At 46.2% G+C, this 20,737-nt stretch overlaps 1 long non-coding RNA gene across 1 annotated transcript; it reads right to left on the bottom strand.

Annotated features, from left to right (window-relative positions):
- Window positions 1-17,234: 17,234 nt before the first annotated feature.
- Window positions 17,235-18,799, bottom strand: LOC115138912 (uncharacterized). The gene is made up of 3 exons (XR_003865024.2): window positions 18,591-18,799; window positions 18,235-18,317; window positions 17,235-18,060 (listed from the first exon to the last, which is right to left on the bottom strand). It is a non-coding gene; the product is annotated as an uncharacterized LOC115138912 (long non-coding RNA).
- Between the last annotated feature and the right edge of the window lie 1,938 nt (window positions 18,800-20,737).

Genomic DNA, 20,737 nt, shown 5'->3' on the forward strand with positions numbered 1-20,737 from the left:
CCTCCCCCACATGCGGTGACCTCACCCATTACAACCAGCATGTCCAGAGATACAACCTCTCTCATCATCACCCAGTGCCTGGGCTTACCTCCGCTGTACCCGCACCCCACCATACCAGTCTGCGCATTATGCCCTGAATATATTCTACCATGCCCAGAAATCGGCTCCTTTTACTCTCTGTCCCCAACGCTCTAGGCGACCAGTTTTGATAGCCTTTAGCCGCACCCTCATACTACTCCTCCTCTGTTCCGCGGGTGATGTGGAGGTAAACCCAGGCCCTGCATGTCCCCAGGCACCCTCATTTGTTGACTTCTGTGATCGAAAAAGCCTTGGTTTCATGCATGTCAACATCAGAAGCCTCCTCCCTAAGTTTGTTTTACTCACTGCTTTAGCACACTCTGCAAACCCTGATGTCCTTGCCGTGTCTGAATCCTGGCTCAGGAAGGCCACCAAAAATTCTGAGATTTCCATACCCAACTATAACATTTTCCGTCAAGATAGAACCGCCAAAGGGGGAGGAGTTGCAGTCTACTGCAGGGATAGCCTGCAAAGTAATGTCATACTTTCCAGGTCCATAGCCAAACAGTTCGAACTACTAATTTTAAAATGGACTCTCTCCAGAAATAAGTCTCTCACTGTTGCCGCCTGCTACGGACCCCCCTCAGCTCCCAGCTGTGCCCTGGACACCATTTGTGAATTGATCGCCCCCCATCTAGCTTCAGAGTTTGTTCTGTTAGGTGACCTAAACTGGGATATGCTTAACACCCCGGCAGTCCTACAATCTAAGCTAGATGCCCTCAATCTCACACAAATCATCAAGGAACCAACCAAGTACAACCCTAAATCTGTAAACAAGGGCACCCTCATAGATGTCATCCTGACCAACTGGCCCTCCAAATACACCTCCGCTGTCTTCAACCAGGATCTCAGCGATCACTGCCTCATTGCCTGTATCCGCTACGGAGCCGCAGTCAAACGACCACCCCTCATCACTGTCAAACGCTCCCTAAAACACTTCTGTGAGCAGGCCTTTCTAATCGACCTGGCCCGGGTATCCTGGAAGGACATTGACCTCATCCCGTCAGTTGAGGATGCCTGGTCATTCTTTAAAAGTAACTTCCTCACCATTTTAGATAAGCATGCTCCGTTCAAAAAATACAGAACTAAGAACAGATATAGCCCTTGGTTCACTCCAGACCTGACTGCCCTCGACCAGCACAAAAACATCCTGTGGCGGACTGCAAATAGCATCGAACAGTCCCCGCGATATGCAACTGTTCAGGGAAGTCAGGAACCAATACACGCAGTCAGTCAGGAAAGCTAAGGCCAGCTTCTTCAGGCAGAAGTTTGCATCCTGTAGCTCCAACTCCAAAAAGTTCTGGGACACTGTGAAGTCCATGGAGAACAAGAGCACCTCCTCCCAGCTGCCCACTGCACTGAGGCTAGGTAACACGGTCACCACCGATAAACCCATGATTATCGAAAACTTCAACAAGCATTTCTCAACGGCTGGCCATGCCTTCCGCCTGGCTACTCCAACCTCGGCCAACAGCTCCACCCCCCCCCCCCCCCCCCCCCCCCCCCCGCAGCTACTCGTCCAAGCCTCTCCCAGGTTCTCCTTTACCCAAATCCAGATAGCAGATGTTCTGAAAGAGCTGCAAAACCTGGACCCGTACAAATCAGCTGGGCTTGACAATCTGGACCCTCTATTTCTGAAACTATCCGCCGCCATTGTCGCAACCCCTATTACCAGCCTGTTCAACCTCTCTTTCATATCGTCTGAGATCCCCAAGGATTGGAAAGCTGCCGCAGTCATCCCCCTCTTCAAAGGGGGAGACACCCTGGACCCAAACTGTTACAGACCTATATCCATCCTGCCCTGCCTATCTAAGGTCTTCGAAAGCCAAGTCAACAAACAGGTCACTGACCATCTCGAATCCCACCGTACCTTCTCCGCTGTGCAATCTGGTTTCCGAGCCGGTCACGGGTGCACCTCAGCCACGCTCAAGGTACTAAACGATACCAAATATTACCCACATTTCCACATTGAAATTATATGGTGTACCCAGTGGGTAGTTACTTTGTGTTGTGACATACAGATCACATTTTTCACTTCTACAGTGTTTTTTTTTGTGTGTGCAAAAATGACATGAAACTCCAAATCAGAATGTTAACTGCACTGGGCTTTTAAGCAGTCATGAAGTAGAGAGAATATGCATTTGGAATTGAGAAAGAGTCAGTGCTGTACTGAAAATCTGCAAGAACGATGCTCTGAAACCATAGCAACCCACACAGCTAAAGTGTAAAACTGCAATAAACTGCAATTGCGCACAGGTGGGAGTGACCATGCTGAACCCATTTGATTCATACATAGGCATTACCAAACAGTTTCACAATGTGCCTACTGAAAAACAAAACATGTTTTCACCATGAAAGGTTTTTTATTTTATTTGATAAAAAAATATATTTTGTCATGTTTATTGTGCAGGTGAAAATGAGTGTTCTTCACTCTTCCCCCTATTTGGGCTACCGAATGGTGCAGCGGTCTAAGGCACTGCATCTCAGTGCTAGAGGCTTCACTACAGACCCTGGCTGTGTCACAACCGGCCGTGATTGGGAGCCTCATAGGACGGCGCACAATTGCCCCAGCGTTGTCTGGGTTAGGGTTTGGCCGGTGTAGTCATTGTAAATAAGTATTTGTTCTTAACTAACTTGCCTAGTTAAATAAAGGTTCAATACATAAAAAAAAAAACATTTAGCAATTTCCCTTTCTCAGTCTTCACCCCACACAGTAGGTGGCGACAATGTAACATTATAGGCTATAGTCCGCTGTAGAACCTCACCGAAGAAGAAGGAGGACGAGGGAGGAGTACAGTCGTGGCCAAAAGTTTTGAGAATGACACAAATATTAATTTCCAGTTTTCTGCTTCAGTGTCTTTAGATATTTTTGTCAGATGTTACTATGGAATACTGAAGTATAATTACAAGTATTTCATAAGTGTCATAGGCTTTTATTGACAATTACATGAAGTTGATGCAAAGAGTCAATATTTGCAGTGTTGACCCTTCTTTTTCAAGACCTCTGCAATCCACCCTGGCATGCTGTCAATTAACTTCTGGGCCACATCCTGACTGATGGCAGCCCATTCTTGCATAATCAATGCTTGCAGTGTATCAGAATTTGTGGGTTTTTGGTTGTCCACCTGCCTCTTGAGGATTGACCACAAGTTTTTAATGGGATTAAGGTCTGGGGAGTTTCCTGGCCATGGATCCAAAATATTGATGTTTTATTCCCCGAGCCACTTGGTTATCACTTTTGCCTTATGGCAAGGTGCTCCCAACCATGCTGTTCCTGGATGGTTGGGAGAAGTTGCTCTCGGAGGATGTGTTGGTACCATTCTTTATTCATGGCTGTGTTCTTAGGCAAAATTGTGAGTGAGCCAACACCCTTGGCTGAGAAGCTGCCCTTCTTGACACCAGGCCATCCTCCAAAAGTCTTCGCCTCACTGTGCGTGTAGATGCACTCACACCTGCCTGCTGCCATTCCTAAACAAGCTCCGTACTGGTGGTGCCCTGATCCCGCAGCTGAATCAACTTTAGGAGACGGTCCTGGCGCTTGCTGGACTTTCTTGGGCACCATGAAGCCTTCTTCACAACAATTGAACCGCTCTCCTTGAAGTTCTTGATGATCCGATAAATGGTTGATTTAGGTGCAATCTTACTGGCAGCAATATCCTTGCCTGTGAAGCCCTTTTTGTACAAAGCAATGATGGCGGCACGTGTTTCCTTGGAGGTAACCATGGTTGACAGAGGAAGAACAATGATTCCAAGCACCACCCTTTTGAAGCTTCCCGTCTGTTATTCAAACTCAATCAGCATGACAGAGTGATTTCCAGCCTTGTCCTCGTCAACACTTACACCTGTGTTAACGAGAGAATCACTGACATGATGTCAGCTGGTCCTTTTGTGGCAGGGCTGAAATGCAGTGGAAATGTTTTTTAGGGGATTGTCATTTGCATTGCAAAGAGGGACATTGCAATTAATTTAATCACTCTTCATAACATTCTGGACTATATACAAATTGCCATCATACAAAATTAATATTTGTGTCATTCTCTAAACTTTTGGCCAAGACTGTACAGGGTCACAGAGTTTCTTAACCCATAGGCGCTACATCGCAAGACTTTCGGGAACGCTTCTGAAACGGACCAGGCCAGGGTTTGGTGTTTGAGAAGTCAATGAAAGGAGTGTAAAATGATAAAAATAAAATAAAAATGATTGCTGATTTTCTCAAAATCTAAAGGCACAACCTAGATTCGAGACAATGTCTTAAGTAGTTGACCATGTTACTAAAACCTTGTGAAAGTGCCAAACTGACACGTTATAACTTTCGTCAAAACAACTTTATATAGAAGTGTCTTTGATTTGACTGCCAGCACATGGGCAGTTCGGCGCCAGACCACCGTTAGACCCGATGACGTGTTTTGACGCATGGGCTTTGCTTGCCAACGTCGCCATGATATCGCCTACAAGTGTGATCGGGGATTTCTATTGGAGAAGCAGTTTTGGTCTGTACTGTTTGACAGGGTCGTCCCTAATTACCACAGCCACAAAGACGTAATTATGGCTTAATCCCGCTAATGTATCTTCCTAAAATCAGATTGTAAACCTACCCCTAAACACACTGCTAACCTTATGCATAACCCTAACTTTAAATAAACCAAAATCATTTTTTTTTGTTGTCATGAATTTGTACGATATAGCCACTTTGTGGCTGGGGTAACTATCGACATCCAAAGGACAGTAGCTAGCTAGACCTATGTGAGGCTAGCCACAAGAATGGAATTTGCGGTTCCCCTTCAAAATAAAAGTAATTGAAAGTGATGCAAATGGATACAAACAAGTGGAATCATGACATATTTGGACCAGACAATGCTAAACAAGATTGGAATGTTGTTATATAAATTCAACAAATACAATCATTAGTTACTTTGACAAAAAAATGTCACATCAGTTGAAATTGCACTGTGGATGTATTATACTTCAGAATTGGGGTCATACTTCTATTTCACTGTACAGCCTTACCTATTGAATGTGGATCAATAAAATTGCGTATCAGTCTACTCAGTGACACCCACAGCAGACAACTGTGAAGAGATTACACAAATATGAGCGCAAATCACCTCCCCATTCAGCCTATTGTGCGTATTGACCTTTATATTGCACTGTAAAGCCTTACCTATGGATTGTGGATCAATGAAATGGGCTATAGGTTTACTAAGTAACATCCACAGTAGACAACTGTGAAGAGATAACACAAATATTAGCATCGTAGTTCTTATTGCGGGACTTTGACTGTGGGAAATAACCTCCCGTCAGACTATCGTGAGTATTTACATTCACATTGCACTTTACAGCCTTACCAATGTATTGTGGATACATAAAATGGGCTATCAGTCTACTCAGTGACAACCACAGAACACAAATGAGTAGAGATTACACAAATTCTTTCTTTAAATAAATACTGATTAAAACATTATTTCTGTTGCAATTTGTAATTATTCAGAATTGTGTTCTCTGGGTGTCACCGAGTAGGACTTCTAATAAGACAAAGGCCAAGTAGTAATTACTTGTATTTTCTCACAAATGACAATTTGGAGAGATGGGCTATATGGGCCATGAATCAGTCCAAAACCCAAGTATAAAAAGCAAACCTTTTGATTGATTGCGACCAAGGTGGGTTTAAGAAAATTGTTTGAAGACAATGCATACTTGGGGTAATATAAACCTATAACAACATGATTTTACTAAGATACTGGCCGTAACAAATATTTAATTTGTCAGGCCAAGAGATTGACCTGATTTATTTTTTGTCATGGCTGGCCAATCTTGGGCTGATTTTAATGTGTAAAATACACAGCTGGCTCATTATCATTAGGTTAATCTAGGTTGTTCTATGGGGTTCCATATGTGCCAATACTGTATTGTATTGCTGATGTCTATTGTTTTGTCGTTTGCTATTCACCATGCACAGGTTGATGTCATTTGCTATTATGCACAGATTGATCACATTGTCTATTGCTTAATTTCATGCTCTAGCTTCCTGACCTGTCCCATTGTCGATCACCACCAAAAATTCAGAGATTTCCATACCCAACTATAACATCTTCCGTCAAGATAGAACTGCCAAAGGGGGAGGAGTCGCAGTCTACTGCAGAGATAGCCTGCAAAGTAATGTCATACTTTCCAGGTCCATACCCAAACAGTTCGAACTACTAATTCTGAAAATTACTCTCTCCAGAAATAAGTCTCTCACTGTTGCCGCCTGCTACCGACCCCCCTCAGCTCCCAGCTGTGCCCTGGACACCATTTGTGAATTGATTGCCCCCCCATCTAGCTTCTGAGTTAGTTCTGTTAGGTGACCTAAACTGGGATATGCTTAACAACCCGGCAGTCCTACAATCTAAGCTAGATGCCCTCAATCTCACACAAATCATCAAGGAACCCACCAGGTACAACCCTAACTCTGTAAGCAAGGGCACCCTCATAGACGTCATCCTGACCAACTGGCCCTCCAAATACACCTCCGCTGTCTTCAACCAGGATCTCAGCGACCACTGCCTCATTGCCTGTATCCGCTACGGTGCCGCAGTCAAACGACCACCCCTCATCACTGTCAAACGCTCCCTAAAACACTTCTGTGAGCAGGCCTTTCTAATCGACCTGGCCCGGGTATCCTGGAAGGACATTGACCTCATCCCGTCAGTTGAGGATGCCTGGTCATTCTTTAAGAGTAACTTCCTCACCATATTAGATAAGCATGCTCCGTTCAAAAAATGCAGAACTAAGAACAGATACAGCCCTTGGTTCACTCCAGACCTGACTGCCCTCGACCAGCACAAAAACATCCTGTGGCGGACTGCAATAGCATCGAACAGTCCCCGCGATATGCAACTGTTCAGGGAAGTCAGGAACCAATACACGCAGTCAGTAAAGCTAAGGCCAGCTTCTTCAGGCAGAAGTTTGCATCCTGTAGCTCCAACTCCAAAAAGTTCTGGGACACTGTGAAGTCCATGGAGAACAAGAGCACCTCCTCCCAGCTGCCCACTGCACTGAGGCTAGGGAACACGGTCACCACCGACAAATCCATGATTATCGAAAACTTCAACAAGCATTTCTCAACGGCTGGCCATGCCTTCCGCCTGGCTACTCCTACCTCGGCCAACAGCTCCGGCCCCCCCCGCAGCTCCTCGCCCAAGCCTCTCCAGGTTCTCCTTTACCCAAATCCAGATAGCAGATGTTCTGAAAGAGCTGCAAAACCTGGACCCGTATAAATCAGCTGGGCTTGACAATCTGGACCCTCTATTTCTGAAACTATCCGCCGCCATTGTCGCAACCCCTATTACCAGCCTGTTCAACCTCTCTTTCATATCGTCTGAGATCCCCAAGGATTGGAAAGCTGCCGCAGTCATCCCCCTCTTCAAAGGGGGAGACACCCTGGACCCAAACTGTTACAGACCTATATCCATTCTTCCCTGCCTATCTAAGGTCTTCGAAAGCCAAGTCAACAAACAGGTCACTGACCATCTCGAATCCCACCGTACCTTCTCCGCTATGCAATCTGGTTTCCGAGCCGGTCACGGGTGCACCTCAGCCACACTCAAGGTACTAAACGACATCATAACCGCCATCGATAAAAGACAGTACTGTGCAGCCGTCTTCATCGACCTTGCCAAGGCTTTTGACTCTGTCAATCACCATATTCTTATCGGCAGACTCAGTAGCCTCGGCTTTTCGGACGACTGCCTTGCCTGGTTCACCAATTACTTTGCAGACAGAGTTCAGTGTGTCAAATCGGAGGGCATGTTGTCCGGTCCTCTGGCAGTCTCTATGGGGGTGCCACAGGGTTCAATTCTCGGGCCGACTCTTTTCTCTGTGTATATCAATGATGTTGCTCTTGCTGCGGGCGATTCCCTGATCCACCTCTACGCAGACGACACAATTCTATACACTTTCGGCCCGTCATTGGACACTGTGCTATCTAACCTCCAATCGAGCTTCAATGCCATACAACACTCCTTCCGTGGCCTCCAACTGCTCTTAAACGCTAGTAAAACCAAATGCATGCTTTTCAACCGATCGCTGCCTGCACCCGCTTGCCCGACTAGCATCACCACACTGGATGGTTCCGACCTTGAATATGTGGACACCTATAAGTACCTAGGTGTCTGGCTAGACTGCAAACTCTCCTTCTAGACCCATATCAAACATCTCCAATCGAAAATCAAATCAAGAGTCGGCTTTCTATTCCGCAACAAAGCCTCCTTCACTCACGCTGCCAAGCTTACCCTAGTAAATGTGAGCGTACCAAGTAATTAGGCGTCACTCTAAAGCGGGAAGGTGGAATAAACGAGTCAGGAAAAAGGTTTTTCTGATTGAACACGGTTCTCTATTGAGAGTATTTTGTCAACAAAAACATTCAAACATAATCAATGAAAAATCTTCCAAGGAAAAACACACATCTTCTTCTCCAGATGATACAAGAACACAATAGGATAATCTTTAAACTACAACAAACATAAATCACGGTTTTGTCACCGTCTTAGTGGTTCTTTCAGCACAGCTTCTCTCTCTCGGTGGCCATCTTCCAGAGATAGTTTCCCCACTCTCTTCTGGTTCCATTCTCTCTTTTATAGGGGAAGGAGAGTATCTCATTAGTACCGTCAGCTGTGCTTAATTGACTCTGGTTACCTTGTCTCCCAGGCTCTGTTGGGCAACTATCCATGAGCCCAGCCTGCCCTCTAGTGGTCCGTCCACATACCTTCCCCCCCAGGACCGAACCGGAGGGTCGGGCGCCAGACGCACACCGTCTTGGTCGCGTCGGGACAGCGTCTGCATTCCCGTTCTCGATCCGGCCCTGTGGATGACATGGAAAGAGAATGGTTGTAAAGACAAAAACCATCTGGCTATTCTGTTGTTATTGTTTCTCTTACCAGCCATCCACGTGAGGGGCGCATGGTCAGTAACTAATGCAAACCTCCGACCCAGTAGGTAGTACCGGAGATAATCGAGGGCCCACTTGATGGCTAAGGCCTCTTTCTCTACGGTCGCATACCTCTGTTCCCGATCGCTGAGTTTCCTACTAATGAAGAGAATCGGCTTCTCTGCTTCACCTTTACCCTGAGCTAGTACGGCCCCGAGCCCTGTATCCGAGGCGTCGACCTGCACAATGAACTCTTGTGAGAAGTCCGGAGCCTGTAGAACGGGATCAGAACACAGGCCATCTTTTAACAATTGAAAGGCCTCTTCCGTCTCGTCTTTCCACTCTACCTGGTTTGGCAGGTTTTTCCTGATGAGGTTTGTGAGGGGTTGGCAATGGTTGCATATCCCGGGATAAAACGGCGATAATATCCTGTTATCCCTAAGAAGGCCCGAACGTCTCGCTTGGTCCGGGGTCGAGGCCAGTCACGAATTGCCCTGGTCTTCTCTGCCTGTGGGCGTATTTTCCCATTCCCCACGGTGTACCCCAGGTATTCCGCTTCGGACAAACCCAGGCAGCATTTATTTGGATTGGCTGTCAACCCTGTGGCTTCCAAACTCACGAGCACCGCCCGTAATCGCAGGAGGTGACTATCCCAGTCCTCGCTGTGGATGACCACATCGTCTATGTACGCCGCTGCATACTCTTGATGGGGCCGTAGAATGGCATCCATGAGGCGTTGGAAGGTTGCAGCGGCACCGTGCAGTCCGAAGGGCATCCTCACATACTGGAAAAGCCCCTCTGGAGTGGCGAAGGCAGTCTTTGGGCGATCCTCCGGAGCCACCGGCACTTGCCAATATCCCTTCGTCAAATCCAGGGTAGTGATGAACTTGGCCTTTCCTAAGCGCTCCAAGAGTTCATCCACGCGGGGCATGGGATACGCATCGAATGTAGAGATGGCATTCACGCCCCTAAAGTCGTTGCAGAGTCTCATACTACCATCGGATTTGGGGACCAGGACTATGGGACTGGACCACTCACTCGTCGAGGGCTCGATCACGCCCATCCTCAACATCTCCCTCACCTCTTTCTTAGCGATGACTCTGCGAGCCTCAGGAATCCTGTAAGGGCGGATATGCACCTTCTTGCCGGGTTCAGTGTGGATATGGTGGAACAGGACATCTGTTTGTCCTGGGAATGGAGAGAATATTTGACCGAAGTTCATAATCAGCTTGTCTAGCTGTCTTGACTGCTCCGGTAGGAGAGTTTGGCCACGGCGCACCTGTGGTAGAGCCTCCTCTTTTCCTTTGCCCTCCAGGGCCATCAAAGCCACCTCCTCCTCTCGTCCATGGTATGTCTTCAGCAGGTTTATGTGATAGATTTGGACCTTCTTCCTCCTGTCAGGTTGCTTGATGAGGTAATTGACCGGTGAGACCCTTTTCATTACCTCGTAGGGCCCCCTCCACTGCGCCAGCAAGCGATGTTCGGCCGTGGGCACAAGCACCATCACTTTCTCTCCCACGGTGAACTCACGGGGGTCGCAGACTTATCATAGGCCCGGCCTTGGGTCCTTTGGGCCTTCTCCATATGCTCCTTGACTATGGGCCACACTGCTGACAGGCGGTCTCTCATCAGGGTAACGTGTTCTATTGTGGATCGAAAGGGGCATGGTTGGGTCTCCCAGGTCTCCTTGGCTAAGTCGAGGATTCCTCGACAGGGTCTGCCATAGAGCAATTCAAACGGAGAGAATCCAGTGGATGCCTGGGGTACTTCTCGCAGGGCAAACATTAAGTGTGGGAGAAGCATGTCCCAGTTTTTCCCATCTCGGGACACCACCCTTCTCAACATGCTTTTTATCGTTTTGTTCAGCGTTCACACAACCCGTCTGTTTGAGGGTGGAATATGCTTGTACGTATCTGTTGAACCTGATATAACCGACACAAGTCCTTCATCAACCGGGACATGAACGGGGTTCCTTGATCAGTCAAGATAGTCTTGGGGAGGCCCACACGAGAGAACATCAGGAATAACTCCTTGGCAATTCCCTTTGACGACATGTTACGCAGGGGTATGGCCTCCGGGAACTTGGTAGCGTAATCTATAACCACTAGGATGTACTCGTGTCCTCTGGCGGATTTTGGGAGGGGTCCTACGAGGTCCATAGCTATGCGTTCAAAGGGAGTCTCTATGATGGGGGGAGAGGAATCAAAGGGTTACGTAGGTGTGGCCGTGGGGCTGTACGTTGACATTGATCACACGTCCTACAATACCTGGCCACATCCCGGGTGACCCGGGGCCAATAGAATCTCTGCATGATTCTGTCAATAGTCTTGTCTCGTGCCAGGTGTCCTCCTAGGACGTGGGAATGGGCTAACTGTAGAACTGTATCTCTGTATGGCCTAGGCACCATTAGTAATTCCTGGTTTTCCCCCCTTCGTCGTACGACCCAGTATAAGAGACCCCGCCTGATTGCATAGTAAGGAAGAGGGGGCTCACCTGATCCATCGACGTTCCTCCCGTCGATCACCTTCACCTTCCTCATGGCCTCCCTTAGGTCTGGGTCTCTATGCTGCGAGGTGCCGAACTGTCCCTTTAATTCCTGGGGCAGGTCGACCTCGGTAGAGGGATGTGGAGGTTGTTCCACATCCCCATCAGGGGTGACCGAGGAGAATCCCTTCCAGGTTCCCTCCTCGGATGGAGCTTCAAATATATCCCTTAACGCCTGGTTGCTCCTTCCTTCCTGCGTTGTGTATAGCCCTTCACATGTGTCTTCATCGGTGGTTTCTTGGAATATCTGTCGTAAACGTTGGGTCGCTATTTCTTCCTCTGCTGCAGAGGACGAGGACGCGGCTACGTCTCCTTGTAGGACTACTACCTCGGGCTTGGATTTTCTCTTCTTTCCTGTCCCCCTTCTTCCCGTGCATAACGTCATCTGCCGAAGCTCCTTATATAAGGGACAGTCTCTCCCGATCAATAATGGCACCTTCAGCTGCGGCACTTTCCCGGCCCTGACTGTACACCTTCCTTTTGGAGTGAGAATAGGCAGATTCACAGTGGGGTAATAGTGGGTGTCTCCATGGATACAGGATACGGCTACTTTGTCTGGTAGCAGTGTTGCGGAGGTCACCATCCGCTCCTCTACTAACGTAACCATACTTCCCGAGTCGAGAATAGCTACCACATCTTGTCCTTCGACTTGCACCGGAATCTCTGAGGCTGGGGCTATCTCTGCTAACCAACAGTGTTGATCCTGCCCCCTCAAAACGGGATGTGTGGGGGTAGGCAGTGATGACTCCGTGACCATGGGCTCATCCTTGCTAGGACATTGTGGGGCATAATGGTTGGGAGACTGACATTTATAACACCGACCCTGCTGTGTGGTGGCTGACTTCTCCCACCTCCGGGAGGGGCTTGGACGTTTCGGTGGCGAGCGCGCCGGGGTGAGTCGTGGTACGGGATTGCAAGACTCCTTCCGTTCCTCCTTGTCACTTTTTAACAACTCCCCTGTAGACCGATATGTTTCCACCGCCTGGGCTATGTCGTCGGCTGACAACGGGTTGGCTTGCCCCACAACCCTTTTTAAGTCACTGGGTAATTCTCTCAATATCTTGTCCACTACGAGAGTCTCTATCACATGTCCTACTCCCTTTCCAGGTTCTAGCCACTGTTTCGTCAGTCGTATTAAGGCGAAGATCTGGGCACGGACGGGTTGATCAGCTGTATAGGTCCATTGATGGAACTTTACAGCCCTATCTCTGGCAGTCAGCTGGTACCGGGACAGGATCTCGGTTTTTAGTCGCCCATAGTCCGCAGCTTCGTGGGAATCCAGGTCAAAATAGGCTTCCTGAGCCACCCGGTCAAAAGAGGGGCTAATGCGCTCGCCCATTCTGTGGGCGGCCACTCTTCCAAGGTGGCCGTCCTTTCGAAGGTCATGAGGAAGGCCTCAATATCATCCTCCTTGGAGAGACGAGGTAAGATGGCGTGAGCAGCCGCTCTTGGCTTAACTCTAGGTTCTTCTAGTCGGTTCAGCTGTTGTTGCAGGAGTTCTATGGTTGTCCTCTGTGCCGTGATCAATTGTTGTAGTAGGGCGTTATCCATTGTTCTTGAATGGTTCCTCCGGGTCTACTGGAAGAATCTTGATTTACTCACTTATCCTTGTGTCACTCGTCCACCTAATGCCCGCATCCTCCACCAATGTGAGCGTACCAAGTAATTAGGCGTCACTCTAAAGCGGGAAGGTGGAATAAACGAGTCAGGAAAAAGGTTTTTCTGATTGAACACGGTTCTCTATTGAGAGTATTTTGTCAACAAAAACATTCAAACATAATCAATGAAAAATCTTCCAAGGAAAAACACACATCTTCTTCTCCAGATGATACAAGAACACAATAGGATAATCTTTAAACTACAACAAACATAAATCACGGTTTTGTCACCGTCTTAGTGGTTCTTTCAGCACAGCTTCTCTCTCTCGGTGGCCATCTTCCAGAGATAGTTTCCCCACTCTCTTCTGGTTCCATTCTCTCTTTTATAGGGGAAGGAGAGTATCTCATTAGTACCGTCAGCTGTGCTTAATTGACTCTGGTTACCTTGTCTCCCAGGCTCTGTTGGGCAACTATCCATGAGCCCAGCCTGCCCTCTAGTGGTCCGTCCACATAAAACTGACTATCCTACCGATCCTCGACTTCTGCGATGTCATCTACAAAATGGCTTCCAACACTCTTCTCAGCAAACTGGATGCAGTTTATCACAGTGCCATCCGTTTTGTCACTAAAGCACCTTATACTACCCACCACTGCGACTTGTATGCTCTAGTCGGCTGGCCCTCGCTACATATTCGTCGCCAGACCCACTGGCTCCAGGTCATCTACAAGGCCATGCTAGGCAAAGCTCCGCCTTATCTCAGCTCACTGGTCACGATGGCAACACCCATCCGTAGCACGCGCTCCAGCAGGTGTATCTCATTGAGCATCCCCAAAGCCAACACCTCATTCGGCCGCCTTTCGTTCCAGTACTCTGCTGCCTGTGACTGGAACGATTTGCAAAAATCGCTGAAGTTGGAGACTTTTATCTCCCTCACCAACTTCAAACATCTGCTATCTGAGCAGCTAACCGATCGCTGCAGCTGTACATAATCTATTGGTAAATAGCCCACCCATTTTCACCTACCTCATCCCCACAGTTTTTATTTATTTACCTTTCTGCTCTTTTGCACACAAATATCTCTACCTGTACATGATCATCTGATCATTTATCACTCCAGTGTTAATCTGCAATATTGTAATTATTCGCCTACCTCCTCATGCCTTTTGCACACATTGTATATAGACTCCCCTTTTTTTTCTCTACTGTGTTATTGACTTGTTAATTGTTTACTCCATGTGTAACTCTGTGTTGTCTGTTCACTCTGCTATGCTTTATCTTGGCCAGGTCGCAGTTGCAAATGAGAACCTGTTCTCAACTAGCCTACCTGGTTAAATAAAGGTGAAATAAAAAAATAAAAATCACTTGTTCAAGACTCCAGTGGCGTGTATTGATGGAAGCCAAGGGAAGCCTGGCTTCCCCAAAGATGTAGTAAGAAAAAAATGAAATAATTTCTTTCATCGCTCTGTTTCATAATTTTTCTTCAATTCACAAGAGGCTGAATGCATCTCACCAGAGAAAGCATCAGAGTGAGTGAAACAGCGCCCCCCTGTCTCAGTATGTGTTGCCCATTTCTCTGATGCTGTCTTGTCAAAAATAGTATGACATTTTTGCCGCCCGTAGCAATTGAATGCAAGGGAAGCCAGTAAGCATTTGGCCTCCCTTGATAATTAAAACAAATAAAATAATAATAGCCCACCAGCGTTGAGCTAAACTGAGCGAGCTTAACTGTGAATGGTCCTGGTGCATCAACAACAACAAAAAGTGTCAAGGGAAGACAGTTTGGATTTGGCTTCACACCAATCATATAACATCAAAAGCCAAACGTCATTGATTGAAAAACTTGAATTGTTGCATCTTGTTGTGTTGTTGTCCTCTGGTGCCTAGCTAGCTAAAATGGACCCTTTCCTAAATCAGCCATGGATGAAGATATGAATTTGGACTTATAATGGTGATTCTGATCCAACCATCATTTCATACACTGTGCCCCTGGCCTGAGAGGATGGAAGTTCAATATGTAGCTAGATGTAGCAAGTAAGCTAATGTTAACTAGCTAGCTCATTGTTGCCCATGAAAGGAAGTTAGGCTAGCGAGCAACCAGCTTTAAATACTGTTTCCCATGTTTGTTCAATGAACCATAAAGAATTCATGAACATGCACCTGTGGAACAATCATTAAGACACTAACAGCTTACAGACGGTAGGCAATTAAGGTCACAGTTATGAAAACTTAGGACACTAGAGGCCTTTCTACTGACTCTGAAAAACACCAAAAGAAAGATGCCCAGGGTCCCTGCTCATCTGCGTGAACGTGCCTTAAGCATGCTGCAAGGAGGCATGAGGACTGCAGATGTGGCAAGGGCAATAAATTGCAATGTCTGTACTGTGAGACGCCTAAGACAGCGATACAGGGCAGATAGCTGATCGTCCTCGCAGTGGCAGACCACGTGTAACAACACCTGCACAGGATCGGTACATCTGAACATCACACCTGCGGGACAGGTACAGGATGACAACAACTGCCCGAGTTACACCAGGAACGCACAATCCCTCCATCAGTGCTCAGACTGTCCACAATAGGCTGAGAGAGGCTGGACTGAGGGTTTGTAGGCCTGTTGTAAAGGCAGGTCCTCACCAGACATCACCGGCAAAAAACGTTGCCTATGGGCACAAACCCACCGTCGCTGCACCAGACAGGACTGGCAAAAAGTGCTCTTCACTGACGAGTCGCGGTTTTGTCTCACCAGGGATGATGGTCGGATTCGCGTTTACCGTTGAAAAAATTTGCGTTACACCGAGGCCTGTACTCTGGAGCGGGATCGATTTGGAGGTGGAGGGTCCGTCATGGTCTGGGGCGGAGTGTCACAGCATCATCGGACTGAGCTTGTTGTCATTGCAGGCAATCTCAACGCTGTGTGTTCCAGGGAAGACAACCTCCTCCCTCATGTGGTACCCTTCCTGCAGGCTCATCCTGACATGACCCTCCAGCATGACAATGACACCAGCCATACTGCTCGTTCTGTGTGTGATTTCCTGCAAGACAGGAATGTCAGTGTTCTGCCATGGCCAGCGAAGAGCCCGGGTCTCAATCCCATTGAGCAAGTCTGGGACCTGTTGGATCGGAGGGTGAGGGCTAGGGCCATTCCCCCAGAAATGTCCGGGAACTTGCAGGTGCCTTGGTGGAAGAGTAGGGTAACATCTCACAGTAAGAACTGCCAAATCTGGTGCAGTCCATGAGGAGATGCACTGAGGTACTTAATGCAGCTGGTGGCCACACCAGATACTGACGGTTACTTTTGATTTTGACCCCCCCCCCCCCTTTGTTCAGCGACATATTATTACATTTGTTAGTCACATGTCTGTGTAACTTGTTCAGTTTATGTCTCAGTTGTTGAATCTTGTTATGTTTGCTCAGGTTTTGTGGTGAAACAAAGATGTGGTTGAATTTATTCTGTCACTGTTTCTTCTTATTTGCTTGGCCTATCACAGTGACAAGGCATATGAACTAACAAGTTATAAAGCAAACAGAATTATAACACATAGGTTGTAAAATGGCATTTTTTACCAGTGACCTTACCCTTCTAATTTACTTAATTTTGTGGTTAGAGTCAAATACTTTCTGTGGCACACACTGCTGGTCAACATGAGCTACCAAAATGATTCTGAAGTGTGCCAGGCCTTGCAGTCCCAAGATAGAAGGGAGGAATGGAAATATTTAACATGAATAACAAGTAACAGAATCGATCTTCTCAGTACCTGTTAGTGTATTAAGTTGACACAGACCAGAATAATTATTTTATGTGGGGTCCTTTACTTGCATATTGGTTGGCCTCCTGCTACATTGTTGTGAATGTATGACAGGTATTGCTTGCAGTTGCATGCATGTTACAGAGGCTGAAGCTAAACATTTAACAAATAGATAAGCTATTTTGCTTACTGTTGAAGAATGATAAATAGCCAGACTTGTCGTGTTTTACTGTAAAGCTAATATTGCATGCATTAGGACTGCTGGTGTTTAATTTCTAATGATCAGGCTTGCATTGCATACAATCATACTATAACACCCATTCATATTATTAAATGACTCTGATGGTCAAGATAGCTTGGTTTATATTCAACTCATGCATTGATAACTAATATTGCTAGGCGATATGATGCAATATAACGCGATTAGAAGGCCTAGGCTACTTCATCCTAATGTAAGCTAAATGCATTGGATACAAAACAATCACGGGCATATTGTAAAGGATAACATGTCCAATTTAATTATTTGCATGCATATAAAACAATAATATATTACATTAAATGAATACACTATTGTACTATTATTGCCTTTCTCTCCTTGAAGGGTATTAGAAAGATGAACTACAGCCCCCTGATGCCCAAGCTTCAAAACCAGGAGAATGGCGAGACATCAACAATTGTCATTTTTTAAATAAATATTACCACTTATTGGTTTTCCTGTATCTGTGCATGAATCCTTAGAACACAGTCCATTGTACAGAATAAGTCATCCCCAAGTGGGGGACAAATGAAGGAGATGAACCTCCAACATTGTTGTCTCAGTTGTAGACCATGGATAGTTGAACAAGGTGTTTGTGCTGGGCAGGAATAAAAACTTGCACACACACCCTGGGACACAAATAGCCCACATCTTTATTTTAGAATGAGCTGACAATTCTGTATGACAGAAGTAGATCCACACTTTATTCTCTATCTAACATAGGGATGTTGCGCACTGCTGAAAAAACTCCTGACTAAACTCACTGCTCAGATTCGAGTGCTGGTTCAAGTTGTGAGAACCACAACTACCTTTATTCATGTGCAATGGTTCTGTAAACAGTTTTGCATATTCATAGGCTTCATCAAGTTGTCACCGATTTATTTTTAATTGATCATTTAAAAAAATTGTCTTCATATGCAATGGTGCAACACGAGCTGGGGAGGGGAAAATGACAACAAGAAAGTTAGCAAACAGACACTGCATGCATGCACTTACCGATCACATAAGAATGCATAAATAACCTGGCTGGCTGGCTAGCAAGCCTAGATTGAACCAAACACAGCCAACTGTATTTCCTACGTTTTTACTCAAATGTTAAAACATCGTACCTCCAAACCAGTAGGATATGACTGTTATGTCCTGCCAAGCCGATGCCATGGAGTGAAATGAACACATCAGTTGCCAGCTGTCCCTGAAAAAAAACGATTTGCTAGATTTGTCTTTAGCTGGTTAGCAAATTCACGAATTCAGGATTATACAACTGTTAGTGTTTTCACAATTGACACAATGCTGACCTTAAAGATCGCCTGCTTAGCTAGCTATCAAGTCAGATGTTGGCTAGCAAGTAAGCTAACTTAGCTTGGCTGATAAATGTCACCAGTGATTAAACATGTTCATTCAAAATTAATTTGTAATTTGTTGAACTTTAACATTATTTGGTGAATAAATACACGAAATAAATTACATTTCACAAGGTTATTCCATGTGTGAACTTCTGTCCATCGTTAATACAGAGATTTTTGTGTCGCAATATGTTATGGGAATACGGTCCCCGGCGAAGGGTTTTGACTAGAAAGAATACAGCAAAGACAGAACAGTATGACGATAAGCATAAATTGAAATCCCCGATCTAAGGTCATGCGTAAAAACACGTTATCGGGTCTAACGGTAAACTGCGCATGTGTAGGCTGTCAAATCAAAGGCAGTACTTTGATATAAAATTGTTTTTGACAGTGTGAGGGCTTTTGCATAGGTGCTTTTTTTTGCTAATTTTTGAGGGACAGTAAAAAATGACCTGAATGTAAATTAACGTCATTAACTGGTTCCCATGCTTTTAAAATAGAGGTTCTGTTCTGGAACAGTATAGATCACTTTTGTTTTTCGGTTTGGGTGCTGTTCCTCAAATAATTTCTTCATTTTCATGTTTTTGGTTCTGTTCCCTGAATCGGTTCGAACCCTACACTTCAGACATTGGCTCGAATCTACAAAGCAAAATATGGTTCATGCGTGCTTTTTTTTCCTTATAGAACTTCTGATATAGTAAGTATATACACTTGTGTTTACAGAAATATATGGAGGTCAATGAAACTCTGGAAAATCATCTGAACACATGCATACTATGATTGACAGTCCATGCTGTAGGATGGTTCAATGAAGTATATTTTTCATTGCGTCGACCTAACTTTCTCAATCCATTTGTCTTTAGGAATGCAATCTTTGTTTGTGTACCCCACACGGCCCCCACGTGTTTGCCCAAGAGGGTTTCATCGACAATAGGTTAAAAATGGGTTGATGCGTGTGAGGGCCCCCACCGACCTAGAGGACTGGGTCATCTCACTCTGCAAGGCCAACAACAGTAAGGACTTTAATCAGGTCAACACTCGCAAGGACAGACGGTATTCCAGAGCGCGTTCTCGGAGCACACGCAGAACAGCTGGCAGGGATATTCATGGTTATTTTCAAACTTTCCTTGTTCCAGTCTGTAATCTCCACGTGTTAAACTGACCAGCACCATTCCTGTTCCCAAAAACCTCCCTGTAGCACTCTGTAATCATGAAGTGCTTTGAAAGGCTGGATATGGCACACATTAACTCCATCATCCCAGACACCCTAGACTCCAATATGCATACTGCTCCAACAGATCCATAGGACAATCTCAATTGCACTCCACACTGCCCTCACCCACTAAGATAGGTATTCCTCTTATGTGAGAATGCTGTTCATTGACTACAGCACAGCGTTCAAAACTATTGTCCCCTCCAAGCTCGAAACCAAGCTTAGGACCCTGGTACTGAACACCTCCCTCTGCAACTGGGTCCTGGACTTCCTGACAGCTGACTCCAGGTAGTGAGGGTAGGCAACATCACCTCCGCCACTCTGACCCTCAACATGGGATGTGTGCTTTGTCTCCTCCTATAGCCCCTGTTCACCCACAACTGCATGACCACTCACAACTCTAACACCATCATTAAGTTTGCTAAAAACAACATGGTAAGCCTGATCACCGGCGGCAATGGGACAGCTTACAGGGAGGAGGTCAGTGACCTGGCAGTGTGGTTCCAGGACAACAACCTCTCAATGTCAGTAAGACCAAGGAGCTGATCGTGGACTACAGGAAACGGAGGGCCCAGCACACCCCCATCCACACTGATGGGGCTGCAGTGGAGCTGGTTGAGCGGTTCAGGTTTCTCGATCGCATGGCGCTACAAAGGGTGGTGCAGAAAGCCCAGTACATCACTGGGGCTGAGCACCCTGCCATCCAAGACCTCTATTTCAGGCGGTGTGAAAGGAAGTTCCGGAAAATCATTAAATATTCCAGCCACTCAAGTCATAGACTGTTCTCTCTGCTTCCACTAGTTTCCTTCTATAAACTGTAACTCAGTAAAATCTTTGAACTTGTTGTATGTTGCGTTAATATTTTTGTTCAGTATATACACCTTAGTCAACTATTCATGGTCTACAATTGAGTTCACAATTAGTTGATTGAGGTGTTAGTGAAGGGCTGGAACAAATACCTGTAAACTCCTGTCCTGTGTAAAAACAACAACAACCGGTGGTTGTCAGGACTAAATTTTCCCTCATGTACTAAACAAGCTTTTGAGGTTCCTCCCC

This window comes from Oncorhynchus nerka, linkage group LG12 (genome assembly GCF_034236695.1).
Source record: "Oncorhynchus nerka isolate Pitt River linkage group LG12, Oner_Uvic_2.0, whole genome shotgun sequence".
Lineage (NCBI taxonomy): Eukaryota > Metazoa > Chordata > Actinopteri > Salmoniformes > Salmonidae > Oncorhynchus > Oncorhynchus nerka.